This window comes from Macaca fascicularis, chromosome 4, assembly GCF_037993035.2.
Source record: "Macaca fascicularis isolate 582-1 chromosome 4, T2T-MFA8v1.1".
NCBI classification, from domain to species: Eukaryota; Metazoa; Chordata; class Mammalia; order Primates; family Cercopithecidae; genus Macaca; species Macaca fascicularis.
In genome coordinates, this window is record NC_088378.1 from 14577702 (window position 1) to 14586748 (window position 9047).

Here is a 9047-nt window from a genome sequence, read left to right on the forward strand (position 1 = left end):
TACCTGTCCCCATGCAGAGTGTGAGTTTCATATCATTCTAAAAGACCTCTTTTCTGTTAAAATAAGCGTAACAAAATAAGAGATACTGACTGAACAGAAGACTGTCAAATTCCACAAACTGGAATCATCCACCTCTTATTTCCTGTACCAAATAAAAAACACGCCCCAGATTCTTCTTATCTGACAGGGTTACAAACAGAGCTTTGTATGCTCATGGAATTCACCAGCTAAGAGTGGAACCATCGCCTTTTGAAGACTCAAACATTTTCTTGGTGACTCACCTGTGGGGGAATGCATCAACCTTCCTGCTTCTAATTTCTTTGACATAAAAGGGGCTCTGATAGCGAACACTATCACTTCAAACTTGAAATCTTGTGAATGAGATTTCCAGGATGTCCAATAGTGCTAAAGATGTGATGCAAAAATTAAATGGAAACTTCAGCCTGCAGAAATGACGGGAGGCACAAAGAGAATAGACTCTCAGGTGTTTCACTGCATGTTTATTTCTTGTACATTTCAGTTCCCAAGCCCTTGGCTTTACCAGGAGATGGCATCAGAATGCTTTTAAGAAGCCCCCACCATGTTGGCCAGGCTGGTCTCACACTCCTGACCTCAAGTGATCCTCCTGCCTCGGCATCCCAAAGTGCTGGGATTACAGGTGTGAGCCACCATGCCTGGCCGTAAAATTATTTTTAACACTATAAATTTGGGGTGAAAAGGGAGACTAGGTAGTCCTTCCTTAAGAATCCTCACCAGTTCAGCCATACCAAAAGGAATGAATTCTTTGGAAAACCTAGGTATGGCATCATTTCATCCATTTGGAAAGACCTAAGTAGTATATCTTTGTGTCTATATAATAGCTGAAGTTTTAGATTCTTCTTTTGGATCCTTTTTCCACTTAGTGCTATTTCTGTCCCTGCAGTCACTAAGATGTTCAAAAGCAGCTGAAGCTGCAGCTTTTGAAGCAGCAGGAGCACTGTGGGCACTCAAAGCCCTCAGAAATTCAGCCAAACACAAGTTAGGGAATTTTAGGTTTTCTTAGCCAAGAAGGGCATTCTGGTACATACAACCTGGGCTTGATCACTTGGTGGGTATTACTAGTGCTGTCGCTGTTGGAAGGTTATATAATCTCTCAGCCTCTTTTTCCTCCTTTGTAAATGAAGAGTACTAAGATTGCTTTGTAGAGTTGTTGTAAGGATTAAAAATAACAACACATCAAGAGCCTAACTCAAGATCTGGCACTGAAAAGATTTTCAGTTAATAGTAAACTTATTTATTTATTTATCTATCTATTTATTTTATTTTTTTGAGATGGAGTCCCACTCACTCTGTCGCCCATGCTGGAGTGCAGTGGCACAATCTTGGCTCACTGCAACCTCTGCCTCCCAGTTTCAAGTGATTCTCCTGCCTCAGCCTCCTGGGTAGCTAGGATTACAGGCGTGCTCCACCAAGCCCAGTTAATTTCTGCATTTTTAGTAGAAATGGGGATTCACCATGTTGGCCGGGTTGGTCTCAAACTCCTGACTTCAAGTGATCCTCCCGCCTCGGCCTCCCAAAGTGCTGGGATTACAGGTGTGAGCCACCATGCCCAGCCGTAAAATTATTTTTAACACTGTAAATTTGGGGTGAAAAGGGAGACTAGGTAGTCCTTCCTTATGAATCCCTTTTGTATATATAAGACACATGAGGGATTTTTCTTTAAAGAAAAATAACCCGTCTATTAGTTAATGTATGCCCTTCAGATTTATGTCCTGGGAACACACGTTTGCAGTTGATCTATTTTAACACTCTTAAATATTTAATATTATTTCCCATCATTTCTTAGGTATGACACTGACAATTCTTACATTTAAAAGCAAAATCTTCACGTTTATCATATCCTCCCATGGGCAAGCAGCGTTTCACTGTCTATGGGAGATTAATGTCCCAAGGATATTTCCACTATTCCCAGAACAGAGCTTGACCTTCATCCAAGGACGCTCCTCTGCCCCACTTTTAGTTCCTGTGGGCTGGGTGAGGCTTCACCCCAACTCCAGGGCTCCAGCAGGTGGCCCAGATGAGGCCGCGGTGAACATCGGGCATAGTCATTGGTTCAGAGGTGGGCGTGTGATCTACGCCAAGCCAATCAGAGAGTCCTTAGGGCATTGCGGGAGCCACTAGAAAAGACCCTCCCTCTTCCCTGCAGGTCACAAACCTGAGAGGGCAGGAACCCCACGCTGCCACCACGTGGTCTCCACAGGGAACCTGGTGGGGACGGGGGGTAGGAAGGCAGACCAAGCAGTGAGGGACATTCAAATCCCTGGAACAGAATGAGGTTTGAGCACTGGAGGAAAAATCCGGAGTTGAAATGGCAGAAGGGGCAAAGGGTGAAGGAATTAAAGGATGAGAGAGAAGACCAGGGGAAGAGGAGCCTGAGGAAGGAGGGAAGGATTAAACAGGGAAACCGAAGGAAGCAAAGGAGAGGGGCAGCTTCCCGAGCCTCCCCTGAGGCCCAGCTCCCCCCATGCCCCCACCCCCTTCTCCAGGTCCTCCTCCTCCACCAGTACTTGCTAGAAATTCAGCTACTAGACTTTAAAAACAACTTCCCTGGTACAGCTTCCTTTTGGGAAGTTATTCAAAGGAATTATAAGGCATATGCACAAAAAATTATGAGTAAAAGTGTTCATCACACCCTATTTAGTTAGGATAACAGAAAGTTGTAAACAATATGAATATCCCACGTATGTGTATGGAATATTAATCCATTTTGCTTGTGTGTGTGTGTGTGTGTGTGTGTGTATTTCATACACTCACCCAATCTCAGAGGAAATTCACAAAAATGTTATTAACAGTGGCTGTTTGGTGCTGAGATTATGAGAAGTATTTGTTTATTTATTTGCTTATTTGTGCATTCTAACTGATTCTATAAAGAACATGTATTATTTGAAGAGTAAAAAGAATAGAAAATAACCAAATGTCAAGGCTGCAACTGGGGTGGAGCCCAGCTCTGCGGATGTTGCCAAGGGCCCTTCCCGGGAGAGCCATGTGGGGTACTCACATTCCACCTTCTCCTCAGGCCTAGCCACCACCTGTGGCCTCCTGCGGGCCAGACGGGACTGCAGCTGCCAGGACCTAGTGATGGCCCCAAACCTGAGAGTGGGCCCAGGGCCCCACCCCGCTAACCCTGCTGAAAAAGGCCAGAGGGCACATGAAGCCTTTGCTCCCTGGATCAGCTCACCCTCTCCAGTCTTCCTTCCAGGCGGACAAGCCATACACTGAAGAACAGCTGCAGAGGAAAGGCTGGACCAGGTGTGCTGGGAGTCACCAGGAGCAAGGTGGTGAAGGTGAGTTTTCTCCTGAGCGCCTCACGGGACTCATTAGCACCTCACCATCTGCTGGGAACCATCTTTACAAATGTAATTGTGCCTGTTGGGGAAAGACAGTATTTTTTGTTCTTTTGTTTTGTTTGTTTGTTTGTTTTCTTAAAGACAGAAAAGTCTTTTTCATTTTCTGAAACGCTTTCAAATGTGCTCAACCTTTTCCAGTGGGTAGCAGATCTCTTAATTACATCTTGGGCGGGTCCAAAATTCTACCGTTGTTTTCGGGTATTAACCCTCAGTCCACTTTAAAACATCAATTCCAAACTTGATTCTACTCTCACCTCATCTCCCGGCGCCACTGTCCTCCCCCAGTCCAGTGCAAGCTTGGACCTGGACCCTGAATGAGGGAGTTCTATTTCTGGGACACTCCCCTACTCTCGCTTTTCCTTTTGGGAACTAGTTCCTCTAGTGCACTGGGCTGAGAGGTAGGACAAAGAAAGGGCAGAGGGTCGTAAACTAACAGGGCGGCGGTAGCCTTCTCTCTAGTGGTGGCCCACTGGGACTGGCTGTGAGGCAGGCATCAACATGCTAGCTTTCTCTGGAAGACATCTGGGTTCTTTTAGAGAGACTTGCAGGGCAGGGATATGGTAAATCCAGGCTCAACCACCTCCATGCCCCTCAACTCCCATGACTGAATATGCACTCTACGGACTCTCTCAGCTCAAGCTCCCCGGTAAATAGAGAGAGAACCCTGTTGGGGTAGGGATAGAACAAATCCAGCCACCTTCTAAGTAGTATCCACTTGAACCGCAGGAAATGCATTTTCTGGCCCTGACCAACTGAGTGAGTTCAGACTGCCCCTGCAGCTCTTCTTTCCACCCTTTCTTTTTTCTCCAAAACTCTCCTCTATCGCTAATGATGTATGAATAAGCCAGAAAATCCTTTTCCTAATCAAATGTCCAATGGGCAGCTACTTTACATCCCAATATTTGTGGAATCATTTTCTTAGAACCTTACTAGGGAGAAAGCACAGCCACCCCATTACCCATAACCGCAGGAAGGGCAGCAAGTCTCCACTCCTCACACGTCCTGCGCTCTGGTGACCCTTAGACTTACTTCTCTCTCTCCCTCCTCCCCAGTCTCACTGGGTAGAAGGTGGAGTTGGCAGTAACACAGCCACATATGTCACCTCTTAGGAATCCTTGGTTCTCAGCTCTGGTGGGTGTCAGCTCAGGCAGAGTACTTCTCTGTCCTCACTCTTGGGTCCTGGAAGCCTCCACAGAAAGGGTCTCCATTCATAGCTTGTTGCATGTTTAGAGTAGTTGAAGTTCCACTTCCAGAGCTCTTCATTCTTTGTGTAGAGCCAGATTTTTATCTGGTATCATTGTCCTTCTGCTTGAAGGACACCCCTTAACATTTCTTATCGTATAGGTCCTCAGGGGGGTCTTTTTTTTTGCTTTTGTATGTTTGAACAGTCTTTTGCATTTGTTTTTGAAAGACATTTTTGCTGGGTATAGAATTTTAGGTTAGTGGCCATTTCATGTGAAAGACCAAAAAAAAAAAAAAGTAGAATTCTAGGTTGACAATATATTTCTCTGATTACTTTAAAGATTATTGTTCCTCTGTCTTCTCACTTGCTTTGCTTCTGACATGAACTCTGCTGCCATCCTTATCTTTGTTCTCCTGTTTCTAACATAATTTTTTTCCTGTGGTTAATTTTAAGATTTTTTTCTTTATCACTGGTATTGAGCAATTTGATTATGATATGCCTTGGTATAATTTTCTTCTTGTTTCTCTTGCTTGAATTTTACCTTACTGAGTGCTAGATATTCTTTTTATTTTTATTTTTTTGAGACAGAGTCTCACTTTGTCACCCAGCCTGGAGTGCAGTGGCGCAGTCTCGGCTCACTATAACCTCCACCTCCCGGGTTCAAATGATTCTCCTGCCTCAGCCTCCTTAGTAGCTGGGACTACAGGCACCCCCTGACCACACCCAGCTAATTTTGGTATTTTTAGAAGAGACAGAGTTTCACCATGTTTGAGGCCAGGCTGGTCTCAAACTCCTGACCTCAAGTGACCCACCTTCCTCAGTCTCCCAAAGTGCTGGGATTATAGGTGTGAGCCACCGTGCCTGGCCTGGATATTCTTTACAAAACAAACAAATACACAAAAAAACTTTTGAGTGTTGTTCCAGGACACAGTTACACAGTTAATTTACTTGAAAACAGTTTGATCCTTTCATGGCCTGTTTTTTTTTGTTTGTTTGTTTTGACGGAGTTTCGCTCTTGTTGCCCAGGCTGGAGAGCAATGCGCTATCTCTGTTCACTGCAGCCTGTGCCTCCTGGGTTCAAGTGATTCTCCTGCTTCAGCCTCCCGAGTAGCTGGGATTACTGGCATGTGCCACCACTCCTGGCTAATTTTGTATTTTTAGTAGAGATGGGGTTTCTCCATGTCGGTCAGGCTTGTCTCGAACTCCTGACCTCACCCACCTTGGCCTCCCAAAGTGCTGGGATTACAGGGTTGAGCCACCATGCCCGGCCTTTTTGTTAAAAAAAAAAAAAAAAAAAAAAAAAAAAAGATACAGAGTCTCACTATATTGCCCAGGCTGGTCTTGAACTCCTGGCTTGAACAATCATCCTGCCCCAGCCCTCACGCTTCTGGGTAGCTGGGACTACAGGCACGCACAACCGTGCCAGCCAAGACTTGCTTTTAAGCCTTGTTAGGAGTGGGCCACAGGAACCTTTAGAGTAAGCTGAATTGGGCTGCATTACTGAGACAATCCTCAGAGTGTTCTACTCAGTGCCCCATGAATTAGAAAGTTTTCAACTGTGGCTGGTGGCCACAGGGGCTATTCTCTGGCTGGTGGGAGCTCCAGGAATTGTTCCCTCTAACTTTTTTGGGTGATGCTTTTTCTGGCCTCATTTCTTTTCCTCACATGCATGTGCTGATCAATACTTTGCTGCAGACCCAAAGATGACACTCTGCAGAGCTCCAGAGTTCTCTCCGTGTGCAGCTTTCTTCTCTCCAGCATTCTCTCCTGTGAGTTCTAGGTGCACGAGTGTCCCTGGGACCCCAGCCCCATCCCTCTACACAGGGATATGGCTGTGCTCCACCTGTACTCTGTGTCCTTGTGCCATGGCCTGGAAAGTCTCTCCAGGCAGCAAGCTGGGGCAAATAGGACTCACCTCACTTGTTTCCATTCGGGAATCATTGTCCTGTGCCACCTGTGCTCCAATGTCTGAAAATAGTTGGTTTGAGTATTTAGTCTGTTTTTTCACTTGTTTCAGAATCTTAGTTTTAGTGCGCATTTCCTGGAATTCCTGGAATTCTGGATGTTAGCTCTGAGCTGGGCTTTAAAAATCATCTAATTTCATACCTTCCATTTGCCAGTGAAGAAACTGAGATGGGAGAAGGGACGGTGCCTGAGTCTGTGGCAGACCCTGAACTGGGCCACATCTCCCAACTTGAGATTGAAGTCGCTTTGAAAGCATTGAGCACCCGGGAGAAAAGAAGGGGCTTGGGGAACTTCAAGTCAAGACTCTTTTGTGTCAGAGATGAAGGAGGCTCTGTTGCTGCCTGTATCTCACCGTCTTCTTCATTCCAACATCTGCCATGTTTTGTGCAATAATGTTGGCCTCTTGCCTCAATTTCTGCATTGATAATGTAGAGGCTTCCATTCCCTCTGATGCCTGCTACTAAGTCAGTCCCACAGTAATTGAAGGATATTATGGAATCTCAGCACCAAGAAGAGGTAGATAGCAGAGCCAGGGTTTGAGCTGAAGCCTCAAGGACCTCCCAAGGGAGCCTGAAGATCATCAGAACCAAGCTATCATTTTATAGAAAAGGAAACTAAAACCTGGGCAGGTTCACTGGTACACTCAGGCAGAGCTAAGATCTGGGTATTGCACCTAGCCATCCATCTCTGAAAGATACTGGGCTTAAGTCTTACCCAGTCAGATCTTAAGGGTTTGTATTTTTAATGTATGTTTCAGCTCACTGCATCCGTTGCCCACAAGAACCACTCCAAACCCAATGGAACTCAGTATCAGCTTTTCCATGTGTTTTTCGTCCATGTTATCTGAATCCTTTGAACAGTCGCTTTGCTTGTTCAACCACCCAGTGGGCGAGACTTCCTGACAGGAGCCTGGGGCCACCATGAGGGGAAGTTTTTAGAGAGGAGGGCAAATGTCAGAGAAGGAGGAAGAAGAAGGAAGGAAGCAATGAAAGCAATAAACCTATTTCTCAGGTCATTTTAAAAGCCTCTACTCTGGGACATTGAGCAGATAGTATCTATTTTTCTTTGCTTTGGGTATTTTTAAAGACACTGCCCCTCCTCATTTGCTTTAATACAATACCAAGCACACATTTCTCAGCACGTAACAAGTCAGGATGTTCCAGGTTTTAATGCATGGGGCAAACTTTGCTTTGCCTTGTTGACCAGCCTTGTTGACAATAGGGCCTTTCATTGCAGGAGCACATGAATCCGGGCAACGTGACTTAAGAGCTGGCTGATGTTCCAGGACAGCACAAAAGAACGGAACTTCTTTTCATGCCATGAGTGCGCAAACCAATGGACAGTTTCTGGGGTTACTCGTGATTGCTCCTCGGTCCGGAGTTCAGGCAACAATCTGAGCCACTCAACTGCTCTTCTTTACCCCTCTACCTCTGCAGTTCACTGGGGGCCAGAGGTGGGTCAGGCTCCTGGGACAGAAGGAGGAGGCGGGCCCAGGAAATCCACTTGGGGTAACACACCATTTGTACATATAAAGCAATGTTCACCTCTTTGTATGCACTGTGGTAATTATTTTACCTTCTTTTATGAACTTGCACATTTTCAGAGAGAGTTAAATTAAGCAGAGTCTGAAAGTGGAGAATTCTCACATAGATAAAAGAACGGAGACCTGAAATTGGGTCATCAGGAAGTGTCTTGTGGCAAAATACCCTTAGTATCAAACTGAAGAAAGAAATATTTCAAACATTTTCTTTAAGGAAAACTTAATGGATGTGACTTAAATATTGTCTAGACTGACCCAGCAGCACGAGGTGGTGCCTTCAAGGACTTTTCATCTCAATCCACAGGAAAAGGGTTCGATGTAGACGAGAAAGAGGGAGCGGAGCACAGCTAGGCTGGAGAGGTATCCTGTCCACGGATTAGTCTTCACTCTTCATGTAGGCAGTAGAATGGTAAATGGGGCCGTCTTAAAACAGCAACTCCCAAACACTGGGAGGTCGATGTGCTTCCTAAACCCTCACTGATTCATGATGTTCGGCACAGCGTGGGGCCTCCCGAAAATGGTGCTGATCATATGAAGTTTGTGGAACATCTCCTGTGTGTGCTACGGGGACTCTACTATCCTCCATGGTCACAATTTCACTGGGGCCAGTCGCCTAGAAGATCTCACGGGGTGTCCAATCTTTTGGCTTCCCTGGGCCACAATGGAAGAAGAATTGTCTTGCACCACACATAAAATACACTAGCACTAATGATAGCTGATGAGCTAAGAAAGAAAATTGCAAAAATATCTCAATGCTTTAAGAAAATTTACAAATTTGTGTTGGGCTGCTTTCAAAGCTGTCTTGGGCCACATGTGGCCCATGGGCCATGGGTTGGACAAGCTTGAAGACAGCCACGAGACTACTGATGACAGAAATAAAACGTGGCTTATTGAATCCCTACTGTCTACTAGACTCTTCACATGCAGAGCCTCATTTAATGCTCGTAACAATCTCATGAGGCTGGTACAAGCA

The 9047-nt window shown here is 45.5% G+C and overlaps 1 long non-coding RNA gene across 1 annotated transcript; it reads left to right on the forward strand.

Moving 5' to 3' along the window:
• The first annotated feature begins 3188 nt into the window (after positions 1-3188).
• On the forward strand, positions 3189-8810 carry LOC135970387 (uncharacterized). Its single transcript, XR_010586064.2, has 2 exons — positions 3189-3323; positions 7771-8810. It is a non-coding gene; the product is annotated as an uncharacterized lncRNA (long non-coding RNA).
• Positions 8811-9047: the final 237 nt, after the last annotated feature.